Source organism: Megalopta genalis, chromosome 1 (genome assembly GCF_051020955.1).
Source record: "Megalopta genalis isolate 19385.01 chromosome 1, iyMegGena1_principal, whole genome shotgun sequence".
In the NCBI taxonomy this organism is placed as follows: domain Eukaryota; kingdom Metazoa; phylum Arthropoda; class Insecta; order Hymenoptera; family Halictidae; genus Megalopta; species Megalopta genalis.
In genome coordinates this window covers 22,251,110-22,267,366 of record NC_135013.1, presented here as the reverse complement: position 1 = coordinate 22,267,366, position 16,257 = coordinate 22,251,110, and the positions used below count along the sequence as shown (strand labels likewise).

General features: G+C 41.3%; 1 protein-coding gene across 1 annotated transcript in view; it reads right to left on the bottom strand.

Annotated features, from left to right (window-relative positions):
- LOC117221499 (discoidin domain-containing receptor 2) overlaps window positions 1-16,257 on the bottom strand; it is a 331,317-nt gene that overhangs the window by 221,882 nt on the left and 93,178 nt on the right. Inside the window, exon 2 of the mRNA XM_033472520.2 lies at window positions 10,891-10,947. The gene's annotated coding sequence lies outside the window, so the exon portion shown is untranslated. The remainder of the gene's footprint in view (window positions 1-10,890; window positions 10,948-16,257) is intronic.

Sequence of the window (16,257 nt, the reverse complement as noted above, 5' to 3'; positions counted from 1 at the left end):
AGACTAGTTTACTAGGTAATGTGTCTACGTAATGTTTTCTACAAATTGCAATTGATTCGAGTGAACAGAAAATAGGAAACTTACGTTTTCTAACTTTTTTATTCGAGTTTATGAGGAAAATTTTAACTTATATTAAATTTATATTTAAATTTATAGGTCTCTGTAATTTGCATGCTGAAAATTTCGTTGCAATCAGCCGACGTTGTTGTGAGCTACGAACAATTAAAGATCGCGAAAATCGCAGCTTTTTCACGATTTTTGATATCTTCGACCGATAACTGTAAGAATTCTGCTGATTTTTACATCTTCCAATGCCTGTAGCTTGATTTGTCGACTGATTCGTAAGAAGTCTGCAGGTTATATATAAGTTATCGAAATCTAAAAAACGTATCACTTAAATTTGCGTTATAGGCTCAGATAATAAAATTAAAAAACGAGACTTGTTTTACGTTTCTTGTCATTGTGAGTAACGACAAAAATTTTTTTTAAAAGTATTTTATTCATTGTACAGTGAACTAGTCATTCTATTTAATTTGAAAAAAATTTATTTTGTTTTAAAAGGTACCCGAATAATGCGACTCACTGTATATAGGAGTTTGCTGAGAATGTAGTAATTCTGTCTTTATAACAAATATATATTTATTTATAGATTGCGGACTTTCAGGCTGTAAGATTGAAACAAGTGAAATGTAAAATAGTAGAAAATGCAGAAAATTTTAAGTATCTTTACACCATTGTATTTCAGTATAGCTTTTTTTTACGTAAGTTTTTACAGATATTTATTTATAATCAATATATGTCCGCATTTATTAAATTAAATTTCTAAAACGTAAAATAAAAATAAAAATATTTTGTTAAAAAATGAAAGTACACTGTTGATTTTGAAAGAACTGATACAATTAATTTGTGTGTGTGTTAATTCAATGCTACAAAACTGTATCTGCTGTCACTACAAATAATTACATCTTAATATACAATATTAATACTTAATATACAAAATTATTATACTTAATTATAAGTATAATAAAATTAATATAAAAATTATTATAATTAAAATTAAATTATTATACTTAATATACAAAAATCTCACGACTGTCTCATATTGTCTTAAACACTTTAACTTATTAGATTGATACTAAAATGAACAATATTTAATACTTCTCACGATTTCCAACTAGGTATAACGTTAGATATTTCTCAATAATTTGTGCAGAGCTAAATGACTTTTAATTCAAATTTCCGAACTACCGAGAACATGAATTTGCTGACAACAAGAGTCATTGGCAAGCATCGTATATGGTGAATCAACGTAATACGGCGTTTAATGGGAGCTGAGTAGAGGAACTAACGGTATAGTATAGAGAGGATCTCGAAACTGGGGAGATTACGTCGGACAACATTGGTTTATGGAGTTTCACGAATAATTGAATCTCGTATCGGGATTCGTCGGCAGCAAATGATCGAGGTAGTGGTGTGTTTATCGACCGTTGACCGACGAAAAGAAAAATATTTGCAGAACATACAGAAGCACGCCGGCAATCTGATTTCTCTGAACAAAACACATTTCAACGATGTATTAGTTTCAATCGATTCTTAACATTTCATATAAACGTTGCAATTCATTAATTTATATCAGGAAACTGTGTTACTCTGCACAAAATATAATTTTTATTGGAACATTAAAAGATGGACCTAATAATTTTTTATATTTAATCGATCTACATGTTATGTAATAAGATAATAATAAATGAAATGATAATGAAACTGCAAATTAGTGAAACATCTTATAAACAGTATCAGCGTTATGCAAATATATGTAATAAGATAATGATATATTTGCATAACGCTAATACTGTTTATAAGATGTTTCACAAATTTGCAGTTAAACGTTTCACTTATTGTTGACAATACAGCCAAATGCTATAAGAAATAATCGCAGAATTTCAATGGAAAAATATGGCGATAAGTATAAATATTTTCTCAAGTATACATTTTCTTAAACAGCAAGCTCATCAACGTCTTTTTAAGTCGTCACATAGTACAATGCTATAGCGCTATGATCTCCGCGCGTGCGTTTGCACACCAAAAATAATCGAAACTATCTCTCATTCACTGAAACACGTAACAGCAAGCATTTCCCCGGTTAAGCGCGAAGAACAACGTCGGACAAAATCAAAGGGCGCATTCAAAGCAGAAACCTCGGAACGAAATTGCGAGGCAAGGCACGAAGACAAAAACCAGCGCAGCCCGTTCCATTATCCCCCAAACAAATCCCCAAATAAGACAGCAATTTGGGGACGGAAACCGACCGAGGATTCCAGCGTAGTCGAGGGTAGAACGGCGAGCGGAACGACAGGCAACAAACGGCGATCGAGAGTTAACTCCTGCATCGATAATGCAAGGTAAAACGGCTTTCATTATCCAGACGGCGTGTCCGCCTAGCCGCGTGTCCCCGGCCTCGTATCAACGAGATTGCCGTAGACGGAAGAAAAAAGAAAACATAATAACGCGGGGCGCTTCGGGTGCAGTTGAAAAATTTAGCAGTCACCGGTAGAGAGGCGACGCGTTGGAGTGCGCAGGTGGGGTTGGTTGGATGGATCACCACGTGGTACGGTTTCCAGAGGTGCGCGTCGACGGACTATACAGTGTGGCAGGGTCGGGGGAGTCGGAGGCAGCAGAGGGCGAGGCTGAAGAGGTTGAAGAGGGACGGTTAGGTCGCTGGTGTCTGTCTCCGGGGGCTCAGCTGCGGCGGCACCACGGTGATCGATGTCTCCACTCTCCGCAATTTGAACAATGTCCCGCTGTCTTGGACAACCTTCCCCTCTCTTTATCTATCTCTCTCTCGCCCTCTCTATTTCTCTCTCCCTTCTCTTCCTCTTCCGCTCGTTTGCCGCCCGTGTTCTGCAATTTTTTCCCCTCCGTTTCCTTCTTTCCAGCTATTCGGCCTCCACGATCTCCTCGGTCTCTGTCTCCGCGTTAGCCAGCGTTGCGATTCTCCCCGCTTCCCCTTCGTCGTCCAACCCCCTCGTCGACCGTCATTCTCTGCATTCCCCGCTAAAATGAACGTTATACCGAGCAAGAACGATACGGACTCATTCTTATTTACTATTCCAAACGGTGCCGGCCGCGGAGCGACGGAATACGCGTGTGCACGGACGAGGAAGCCGCGCGGACCTGCGGAAAGCGCGGTGCGAAGCGGAGCAGATCGCGACTTCTTGCCCCGCGATGGATGCCTGAGGAATCGTGAGTTTCTTGCGTGCGGACTAAACAAACGCAACGGGATGAGAACGTCTGAAACGTGCCACGGGATCGGGACTTGAAAAGCTCTTATAACCCGACGACGCCGACGCAGCTGCAACCCCCGCCGCGTCCTGCGTATTCACGTGTCGTTCTTATTGAGACAAGCACTTGCTGCCGGGCCGATGAGAATCTCCACGTATGCTCCGTGTGTTTTCTTTAGCATTCCTATTTGCATTTTCTAGTGGCATCCAGGGAAATAACGGCGTTCGATGAAATGGCCGAAACGGCGGAACGCTGTGCTCCAGATTATCTCGAACGCGTCGCGGGATCCTGGTCCGGCAGAATTTCAACGTGCTCGTGAAGGATTTGTTATACAGGGTGTCCCGGGTTTTAATGTTCAAATTTTGTCAGTCATACAGAGCTTTATTAAGAAGTTATAACAAAAATTCAGAATAGGGATAGTAATATTTTAGTAATATTAATATTAATATTAATATCATATAATAATATATTATATAATAGTAAAATTAATATTAATATTAATATTAGTAATATTTTCGTTATAACTTCTTAATAAAGCTCCATATTTGTTTACATAACATTTTTTCTTACTTTGTGCCATAGAATATACTGTCAAAGTTTGAACATTAAAACCTGGGACACCCTGTATACGGTAGGCGGCAAACTGAATTTTTCAACGAAATGAGAATTTACTATTTCAAAGAGAGGTTGAATAATATTGGAAAATTGAGTACTAACAAGTTCGTCGAATTTTATAAAATATTTCACTGTGTCGAAGTTTGGAATCCTTAGCGAAGAGTTCAACGAATTCGATTACGAAGATCACGTTTACAAGAGTGCAGGATATTGTGTTCCATAATACTTTCACTGGTGCATTCATGCATGTCTCCCTGCACTGCAAGAAATTTAAAGAAACTAACGAACTCGTTAAATTTCATGAAGTACAGTCATTTCTCCCAGAAATGCCAAATTTCGGATTTCTGTGAATTTCTCCGTTATTTAATATTTAAACTATAATAATTTTTTTTATTTATTAATTATATCTATATTTATTAATAATATTTAAATTATTATAATTTATTGCTACGTCGATGCTAAGTCGGTCAAGCCAAATAGACGCTGAACGGTCTATTTGGATGCTAGCAGTTAAAAGGAAACCGCGGAGCTAAAGGGTATATGGTAGGTACTAGATACGTGACCGTCGAATTGTGGCGTGTGACCTTCGAATCGAGTCGTATGGTCTCCGAATTGCCTTCGAATCGTGTCATGTGGCCTCCAAATTGCTTTCGAATCGTGGCACACGGCCTCCGAATTGCCTTCGAATCGTGTGAAATGGTCTTCGAATTGCTTTCGGATCGTGGCACGTAGCGTCCAAATTGCCTTCGAATCGTGTCATGTGGTCTCCGAATTGCCTTCGAATCGTAACAAAAAATTAGAAATAAAAAAGTTGAGTCATCCTTTTTATTCTAGCACTACTATATATATTCGTGTTAATGTACACCGGCATGCTAACGGCTGTCATTTTGTCGACTGCCCAGAGTTTCCATAAAACCGAACCGCGAGGCTCGAAGAATCGCGACTTAGTATTCTCAGATCAGCCGGTTTCAATTCCGACCTCCGAACATTTCTGGGAGAAATTACTGTACTATTCACTTTCCGGCTATAGAGAACTGTAGCAGTTTGATCAGCTGTTGGTAATTCCTGGTTTAAGCCTAATTGGAGAGTACGATTAGACTTGCAGGAAGAGAGTATAAAATGGAAAATTCTTATATTCTTCGAACGACTATGCTATTTTGTGTTTCACGTACTCATTTTCATCATAAATCCATCGATCAATGGACACATCGAATATAATGACGCCCCAATGCAAACATTTCTGCGAGAAATTACTGTATTCCGCTTTGTCGCAGTTCGAAGAACAAGATATTAGATTGAATTAGAACTACGATGATCACGTTTACAGAAATATAGCAGGACCAGAAACGAATTTATCGATGACAAAGGCTCGAAGAGGAAGGAGCCCACCGATTCATCGTAATTCTCTTCGAAAACTCACTTTGGATTTCGTTCCTTGCTCGGGGCGTTTGCCCACTCTACGCATATAGGCGCCGGATATCGAGTTAGATTAGGCAGGTACCTTACCTTCAGATCAGGGTACGTTTGCCGAGAACCTTTGGTACAATAGTTCTCAAAGGGGCTGACAAGGAGTGTGCATACCTTGGATGAATACAAACAATGGCGTAGGAGAAGCCAATGGTGCGCGGAATTGCGAAGTAACTTATTCAAGGGTTACGTCAATGCAGCATGCTACCGGTAATTTCTAACTTTAAAAGCAAATCTCACCCATTGTCTGATAAATTCCGATATTCCCGGGACCATTGGCGGTTCTATTAATTGTAGCACCATGATCGGATGAATTTAATCGTTTGTAGAACACGCTCGTCGCAAATAATTGCGATACCATCGCAATTATATAACGATATAATTTCGTTCATAAATTCGTGTAACTACCTTAGTACGAGAACCGCGCGCAAAGAGTTTTATTGATTATTTGCTTGCAAATAATTGAAGGCAGAGTTTTAGGTAAAAGTATATTTATTGAACACACGGAAACACAAGATCTAATATACAGGCTTGCTCGTAAGAGCTTAGAGACGATTTAAAATGAATCGAAAGGGCTTAAGCTGTTCCGAATCGAATCGTTTTCTCTAGATGCGTCTTTTACTAAATGCCGTTCAGCAGGTCCATTTCATTTCATTTCTTCTAAATTTGTTGATTATTTACTTGCGAATAATTAAAGGCAGAGTTTTAGGTGAAAGTATATTTATTGAACACGCGGAAATACAAGATCCAATATACAGGCTTGCTCGTAAGAGCTTAGAGACGATTTAAAATGAATCGAAAGGGCTTAAGCTGTTCCGAATCGAATCGTTTTCTCTAGATGCGTCTTTTACTAAATGCCGTTCAGCAGGTCCATTTCATTTCATTTCTTCTAAATTTGTTGATTATTTGCTTGCGAATAATTAAAGGCGGAGTTTTAGGTGAAAGTATATTTATTGAACACACGGAAACGCAAGATCTAATATACAGGCTTGCTCGTAAGAGCTTAGAGACAACGAGTGGCTTAGGGAGCTAAAATTTTACATAATTTCCCAAACTGTAAACCAAGATCCGCGAAAATTAATTGCGGTGCTTCAAACGCTGCTGAACTCCTCAAAGTTCTAAAGAGTAGCAGAAATTTTGACAATTCTTCGAACCTCCATAAACTTTGATAAATATCTTACCGACCATGTGTGAATCAGAGAGCTAAAATTTTGCACGGTTTCTGAAAGTGCAGAACTGTTGATTATTTGCTTGCGAATAATTAAAGGCAGAGTTTTAGGTGAAAGTATATTTATTGAACACGCGGAAACACAAGATCTAATATACAGGCTTGCTCGTAAGAGCTTGGAGACAACGAGTGTACTCGCAAGCTGCTCGCAGACGACTGACTATAAAACCGCGGAAGACACGCAAACTGTGGGTCGGAAAATCCTTAGTGGTCATAAATAACCAATCCGCTCTCGCACCGCGTGTAACGGACTTTCGAGTCAAAATTTGCTCGACTCGAGTCGACGCGCGTTTAGCGCTCGCGTGCCCTGCGGATGGGCCGCAAGGGCCGTTTTACCTGAAAAACGGACAAGGCCGTAAAACATACAAAGTACCTATTTTCAATAGCATCGAAAATGCCAGACATTTACAGTTCCGAAGCATTTCGAGCACCGGTCTAGAGCGTACCTTCGGAAGTGATTTGAAGCCTACATAATTAGAATATTGAAACTCTAATCAAAATCTTGAGATACCAGCCTAATACTGGGTTAAAGAATTAGACGCAGCATTTTCTATTTTCTACAATGTCGAAAGAACACGCTTCTATTTATTATAAAAATTCGTTTAAAATGGACTGACAAGTAAATGTGTTGAACATTAAAAATGCCAGACATTTACAAGTTTAAATAATTTCCAACACGGTCTACCTTGCTTCAGAAATATTGCTGTCGCTCGAGTACGTGCATCGTTCCTGTTGAAGGTTCATTGACACGAACCAACTGTAAATTCTTAATGAACAAGTGTGCGAGATATTCCCCGGGTTCCTCAATTACCTTTCTTTAGATCTTTCAAACGGAATCAGTTTTGTAATGTCTCGAAGATTGAAGCCACACTGAGAATGACACGTGACGTCTCCCGTTTGAATAGTGCATGCGGAGCCCTGCAATCTGTTGATCGAGGAGCCTACAGTCTACTATTACCGCTTGTCGATCCATTACAGACTTTACAAATTCATAAATGCATACTGTCCGCAGTGAAACGGTAGTGTGAAATGGAATATAATCTCTCGGAGATTCGAATCCTCAACATTCTTTGCATCGCGTATGTGGAAAATGAAAATTTCGTTGATTCGGTATATCGCTAAAAAAGAGTTCATATTTACGCAGGTACAAAGTCGCAACTCAAAGAAACGCCAGCGTCGCAACAGGTTGAAGATCCCAAAGAACCACGGAACAGACCGAAGACAAAGAACTTTGTCTTTCTCGTAACAGAATTACGAAAATTCGCCTTGAAACGCGTGCAGCAGCAGCAGCGTCTACGTTAAAAAAGAAAACGGTAGAAAAATCTCTTAGAATTACAATAAATTGCTGGAGTCATTCAGCAGTTCGCTCGCTGCCTGGAGACCGGAGTCTCTTCGTAAAAGAGGATCCCGAATTTTCCCCGCGGTTGCAGATTTATCCAGGAAGAATGAAACGAATCCGTCTAATTCAGTCTTCAGGAACGCACGAGCGAATTGAAATTTTGTATTCTCGTCGGCGGTGGACGCGGGATGCGGCTCGGCGGACGGCGGAAAAAAGGAGAGACGAGGGAAAAACTTTTCAACGAGTTTACGCGCGTCTCTTTCCCGTCGAGACTCCGGGGCCGCGCGGAGAGTGAAACTTGGCCCCGTCTGGAGATGAAATCCGTGGCGCGTGACGGCACGCCTTCCTGAGCCAAAATCGCGGTACGATTTTAATTCTACCGTTCGCAGAAACGCGGCGGATTAGGGCGGTCCTCGAGGATGGGTCCCGACGTCACCGACGCCGACGCCGGGGCGCCGTCGCCGCCGCCGCCGCGAAGAAGTCTCGCGTATTTCGACGCTTACGTTTCGACGTGATGAATATTTAGCGGCGGTGCTTGAGAACGTTAAGACGCCTCGTAGACGCGCGACTATATCCATGGAACGTTAACCCTTCTTTACCCCGGGCCTCCTTATCCGAGCGTTTCATCCCTTTCGCAACGCGACGTAACAGGCGGTGCTTCCGTCTTAACTTCCCGGCAACAGGAATTCACCGTTCCGCTGCGTCGACGTTGTTTACAACTTGCCGACGGCATTTAGTATGATTACGGTTCGTTAAAAAACCCGGGGCTTCTTTGTTTCCCCGGTACACCCAACTTCCTACTGTTCCCGGGCTCGAGCCCCCGGTATAGATTAGGTTCGCCTGGAAATATTGTGCAAGGAGCTCGCCGCAGCGCGACCGGTCAGCGGGTTTCTCGTTAATTATGGGGAAACTGTGCGCCATTGTGCGAAACAATTGCATTGGTTACGAAACAGACAATTTCTTTGTTTAATCTTCAAGCGGTGACCGCTGTTTTAATAGCACTAGGCGGTGGGTAACGTGGCGTCAAATTGAATTCGCGTCGATAATGGCGACTCAACGTCGAACAGACTCCATGTCGACACTGGTTACGTACGACAAATTCGTACGAGAAATTCAGCCGGTAGTGAATAAAACGTGAACATTTGCTACAAGTATTATAAATAAGTATAGTGTGCAGAAGTATGCGGAGTCAATTTGACAGACACCATTGCTTGTGTTAGGAGTCAATTCGACGCACGTCACTGCTATACAGTTAATGGTTTTGATAAGTTCAAGGTTGCATAGTAGAACTTCTAATATCAGAATAATAATGACGAGTTGAAAATTCGGATAATAGAATAGCTACTTAGTTACTGGACTAGGTTATGTCAGTATTCATTTGTATACGAAATCGTGTTATAAATAAGTATAGTATGCAGAAGTATACGGATGTCAATTTGACAGACACCATTGCTTGTGTTGGGAGTCAATTCGACGCACGTCACCGCTATACAGTTAATGGTTTTGATAAGTTCAAGGTTGCATAGTAGAACTTCTAATATCAGAATAATAATGACGAGTTGAAAATTCGGATAACAGAATAGCTACTTAGTTACTGGGCTAACTATTATCAGAATAATAATGACGAGTTGAAAATTCGGATAACAGAATAGCTACTTAGTTACTGGACTAACTATTATCAGAATAATAAAGACGAGTTGGCAATTCGGATAATAGAACAGCTACTTAGTTACTGGACTAACCATTATCAGAATAATAAAGACGAATTAAAAATTCGGATAATAGAATAGCTACTTAGTAGACTAACTATTATCAGAATAATAAAGACGAGTTGAAAATTCGGATAATAGAATAGCTACTTAGTTTTACTGGACTAACTATTATCAGAATAATAAAGACGAGTTGAAAATTCGGATAACAGAATAGCAACTTAGTTACTGGACTAACCATTATCAGATTAATAAAGACGAGTTTGCAATTCGGATAATAGAACAGCTACTTAGTTACTGGACTAACTATTATCAGAATAATAAAGACGAGTTGAAAATTCGGATAATAGTATAGCTAATTAGTTACTCGACTAGGTTATGCCAGTATTCATTTGTATACGAAATCGTGTTTGTCTAGATCGTTTTGAACTGCAATATTCGTTGTGAAACATATTCGAATAATGGAAAGTCCAAACAATCGAAATTCCACTGTACATCGACATTCTTAATATCTGTTAATCTTTATTACAGTTTATTCGCATTAGAAGCGCAGACAATCTGCAGAACAAAAATGTAATGTAACGTGGTGAAAGGTAGCGATCATTTTATCAATGGAGTTCAAGGTTATATGGTAATGATCTTCAAAAATTATACAAAAGCGAAAGAATGCGTAGCATTTTATTTATCATATTTGTTTGTTGTTTGTTATATTCGTCGGTTAAAAATTGCTGCTCATATTAAAAAATTGTGCACGCTATTTTGTTAGTTATAAAAACAGCGGAACATCCTGCTGTTTTATTTGTTCCGAATATTTGCTCTTTAAGGGAAAAACAGTGGCTGCCAACTTTGTAAACATTCTGGTTACGGGACTACGCAAAACATTTTATTTTTGTTAGTTTTAGTAGTTCAAGTGTTAACGAAAATATTTCATATTTCGCTATAACTTTTGCTAGACAAAAGTGCACTAAACCATTTACGATCGTTTCTTTGTTTTTTTTTCCAGAGCAAGAAGCTATTTTATCTCGTTTCAGAATAATATTTATTCTTGTTCGCGTTTCTTCAAGTAAGATCTAATATTCGTGACAGCTAGCAAGTTTCAATTAAATGCATCCATTTAAATGTTCTCCAGCATTCAATAGATTCGGAGATTATTTTTCTTTCCAAGAAAAGTAATTTTGTAAATATCTAATAACCTTAGAGAATTGAATTGTAATAACGTTAGAATTGAAAAATAATAATTGGTACCCTACCGTTTACAGCTGATAATTTTCGTGAAGAGTATGGATCTCCGTTAGGAAGCAGAATATCTGAAACAGAATGACAACGTATTGTTAGTAATTCCTTAGGTAGTAATTACATAGAAAAATTGCGCGATCAGCCTTTTTACGGCATTATAACATTTTCGAACTTCTCGCAACTACTGAACAAACAATTTACAGTAAAAACACGAACACGCCGAAACGACGACAATACCCTGCTAAAATAAAATGTTACGATCAAGAACATTTTCCCAAATTCTATTGCTTCAATTCTTCCTAACAGTCTGCAACGTTCTCTTGTCTTACAAAGTCGAGGGCGCGTTTCCTCGCAACACAGGGTGGTAACAAAAAAAAGAAACTGAAACAATTGCTCTGGATGCCTCAAACACGGTAAAACTACGGTAATAAACGGAAGACCCGATGAGCATCTAATCAAGCGTGGCGCGCTCGCGCGCGTATAGTTACAAAGTAAGCTGCAAAATAATTAACGCGCTGAGTTATAGGATAGCTGTGATTAACGAAAATTAACTGAGTTCGCGCGTGGCTAGACCGGCCGCGTAAAGAAGCCCAGAAAGAGGCAGACAGCGAGAGAGAGAGAGAGAGAGAGAGAGAGAGAGAGAGAGACAGGGAGAGAAAGAGATAGAGAGACAGAGAGAGAGAGAGAGAGGGAAAGAAAGAGAGAGAGAGAGAGGGAGAGAAAGAGATAGAGAGAGAGAGACAGAGAGAGAAAGAGAGGGAGAGAAAGAGATAGAGAGAGTGAGAGAGAGGCAGAGAGAGAGAGAGAGAGAGAGAGGGAGAGAAAGAGAGAGAGAGGGAGAGAAAAAGAGAGAGGGAGGGAGAGAAAAAGAGAGAGAGAGAGACGATACGGTAGAAGCGCGACAGAATGAGACAGAGACGTAGAGGGACGCGGAACCGGTAGACCGGCCTTAGTTAATAATAACGAGAATCGCCAACTCTCGCGGATTTTAATTCGAAATGTTCAATTAGCGTGCGGCCGGTGAACCGTGACGCGGTCTCGTATCATCGCCGGGTAACGACTGCCTTCGTTCTTCGCCGGCATAACAGCCGTAAATTGGAAAGTGATACCGAATTCACGCGTCACCGAGCGCACCGTGCGATCACCGCGTTAATTATAGATATCCGGGGACGCCGCTCCGCGACACGAGTGTATTTTAGGTAATTGGGGGTGGAGCCCGGGGCCCGAAATCGCGGCGCGCCCTTCGCCGTTCGTCGCGCCACCGCTCTGCGCTCCGCTCGGCACTCGGCTAGCATTTTCCGCCCCGCGTCCATCCGTTCCGACGGAAGCGTGCAACGTCGATTCGGGGAAACAGGATGAGGAGAGAGAGCAGAGAAAAAAATGAGAGGCGTCCGTGCACGCTTTAAAAAGTTCGACCATTTATACCAGCCCCCGTCCCCGCTTCGCTCCGCGCCGCGTCCCCCCACACTCGCGCCCACACACCCCCGTCCGAGCCCTATCTTCCTCGGACGGTTAAATCGTTCGACATCGTAACTCTCGGCGAATTAATAATTTCGCCCGGCCGAGATGCCTCTTTTTTTTCGGTCCCAGTCTTTTTGCGGAAAAATTAACCGGCAGGGGTCTAAGTGGATTCTGCGTGCAATCGATACTACGCGAGACCCTTCGAGAACCTCGCAAGGCCGAGCCGCCGTGTTACGGTGCGTTATATTAACGCACGTGTGCACACGTGCGCACGTTCCACGTTAACTTCCGCGAATGCGATAAATTCTTTGACTACCGTCGATCTCGTTTTGCGAAAACTTGCTACGGACGACCCGGGTTTTACGAGCCTTCGGTTTACACACACATTGTTCTCGGTTCACGAGACGCCTGTTGTTACAACGGTCGAATGTGTTTCGGCGTTGTTCCGCGATGTTGTCCCTTCGAAATTCGACAATGTGTTGATCTTGTTCTGGTTCGTGGTCATTCTCCACGTAGTTGATTGTTTCGGCACGGGCACAAGTCTGTTTGAATTGTTTGTGTATTTTTATTAATTTCTTGCGATGGGAGGTTTCATATTATGTTTCACAGTATTGTCGGTATTTAATTATATGTATAAATGTGCAACGTGAAACTATTGCCGTGGTTATCTAAAATTATTCGGTCACTGAATATTTATATTCGGTCAATTAATCCGATTCAACGGGATTATTAGTCTACGGATATTTATGTATTTATGAGAAATATAATTACGAACATTTTAAAAGGTTTTATTATACGGTGCACGATAATACCGATGTATTATTTTCAATTTATTAAAATGATCGAGCAGTGAAAGTGATCTCTGTTTGATTCCTGTGTCTTGAAACCAACGCAGAACGTTTTGATGTAGTACCAACATCCACAGTTCAGAGATTAAACAATGTTCTTCTGTATACGCAGTTTTACAAAATTTCCAATGTTACATTCGATCTGCTCGTTTACATTGCACCTTGCTATATTTGATCTAATATTGATATCTATATTGATATCTATATTGATCTAATATTGATATCTATATTGATCTATATTGATATCTATATTGATCTATATTGATCTAATATTGATATCTATATTGATCTATATTCATATCTATATTGATCTAATATTGATATCTATATTGATCTATATTGATATCTATATTGATCTATATTGATCTAATATTGATATCTATATTGATCTATATTCATATCTATATTGATCTAATATTGATATCTATATTGATATCTATATTGATCTATATTGATCTAATATTTGATCTCATTGCAATAAGATGTTCACGGACTAATCAACTTACGTACTACGTTAATGTGAAGTCTGAAATCTGAACTTACGTCACTGCTTCGTACAAAAAGTGCCCGATCTACTTAATCTGCAAAAATATCATCTACGCAGCCACATGGTTTTAATTGAATCGGTACCGATTCAATTTCATCGTTAGATTCCTCTTCGAGATCCGTGTGGCCACACGGTATGATGCACCCTGTACACGACAGCCTCACCGCCCGATACCATTTTCTCTCACCTCGTCGGAAAACGAGCAGAACGAACGCAAGAAAAATGAAGGATCGACGACAGATAGCAAGCGAAAAGGAAGCCAGAGACGCGGCGGGTTTGCAACGAGATAACAAGATACGTGGCAACTAATTCCCAATAACGAGTCCAATTACGCCCATGCACGTCTCGTTCCGAGACGGTTGATACTCGCGACCGAGGGCGATCGTTTTACTTAATCGCGGCGCGGCCCGCATAATAATCGCCGGGCGTAAGACAGGCGAGCGAAGGATCCCCATCGAGTCCTTGCGTCCTCGCATCCCGGCCATCCGAGTAAAAAGGCTGCGTCGCAGGAGCGTAGGAGCGCAGGTGCGTGTGGGATGACACGCTAAGTGACTGGAAATCATCCGAGATCGCATGCGCAGCTGTCCCCGTAATTTTCGTAGTTCGGCCGGGACGGGTCGGGCCGGGCCGGGTCGGGTCGGGCGCAGACTGCGTGTACGCGCGCGGCAGCTCCCGGACCCGGTCTGTCTCTGTCTCTCTGTGCAGGTGGAAACGCGTGCACGGTCGATCGAACGGAGAAACACGCCGGAAGGCGGATGCTGCGGACGGAAAAGCGCGTCATTCGTCGGTCCGTTTGTGATTTAGCGCGATTCCCGTCGCACGATTTCGTTGGCTGGCAGGTTCGGCGAGCGAAAGGGTGCACACCGGGTACAGCGTCACCTATAGACGCGTCCACCTACCGGTTTGTACTTCCTAGCGGATGACTCTCCGGTGTACTGGTGTTAGGGATCCATTAGCTAATGGCTGCGCACCAGCCATCTGCTCGACGCTAGCTTTTATTCGCCCGTTGCCGTCCTCCCTCCCTCCCTCTCTCTCTCACTCTCTCTCTCTCGCTCTCGCTCTCGCTCTCCCTTTTCCACGTACCATCGACTGTTCTTCTCTCTCTCTCTCCCTCTTTCCGCGTCCTGTGCACCTCGCCCGCGCGCACCCTTCGTCTTTTTCGCGCCACCCTCTCGCCACTGTCCCGTGGCTTAGCCCAGGCTCATAACGGGGACCGCCGATTCATTTATTCATATCTTTCTTTTTTTCCTCGTAAGTGAACCCCTTGCCGCCGCCAACCCAGCCGACCGTGGTCCTTTCGTGGTTTTTGTTCGACGCTGCGCGCTACCTTATGGGGGTGTTTGTAAACGCCTCTCGAGGCGAGGGTCTGTTGCGACAGAAATGCTGTGCTCCAGCTTTTGAACGGGGAACCTGTGACGTGATCGATTGCTCTGTTCCTGGCTCTCCTGTTCATTTCGAGTGCTGTAGCCGGGACACCCCGGCCAACGAGCCTCGGTCTAAGGAGATTTACGCATCCATTCCTCTAGGATTCTCTATCGCAATTGAATGGAATCGTCATTCGGCTCGAAGTGCAAAATTTGGGAACGTTCTGATGGAATTAGCGTTGGATTTCAATGTTCATTATTTCTGGACGCCTGTCATTTGCGAGAGATAATTACGAAGCATTTTGTAGAATATTTCCATTTGCTGTTGATGATTTTTCGGGAATACAAAATCTAATCTGATTATCTATCTAATCTAATGTAATTACAGTGGCTGAACAAGGATTGTACAATTGTTAAGATATCATTCGTTCGAACATGTATTTATCAAGACAATATATTAGGTCTACCGGAAAGTTCTGTCCGATAATGTCATTGCAAATTTCGATAGATATGCAGATATTCATTAGAGACATATATTTTTGAAAAATGTTGCTCACAAATTGCCATCACGCTGGCAAGAGGTTATAAGTAACGACGGAAATTATATTGTACAATAAATATATTACTAAATTTATGAAAAATCTATTAGTTCCTTTCATTTCTCAAACGGACAGAACTTTCCGGTAGACCTAATATATCTGGTGAATCGATAGACTGGAGAAACTTTCTTGTACAGAAATAATTATGAAAGCAGAGAATCACTTTTTAATTTGCATTGATGCGCGCAGAATACGTCGAAGAACATATTATGTACAAACTGGACCAAAAACCGAAAATCTTGAAAAATCGTTTTGCAGATTTTAAGACGATTTGGAGATGAACGATCAAGTATGCATGAGTTATAGAAGGAAGAAGAACTTCGCCTATTTAACACACTGAATAATCACAATTTGTGCTAACATATTCAGTGTAACGGCTGAAATCTCCAAATTAGGAGAATTTTAGACAAATCTTATATGTCCGAATTTTCCAATTGTTATTTCATGGAATGAATTACTTTATACTCGCAGAATTTTGCACGTTGCTAGAGAGACAGCGCAGTTAAAAATATTGTGTTAGCAATAAAGTATATTCGGTTGGCACGCATGGACGGCGTTGCAA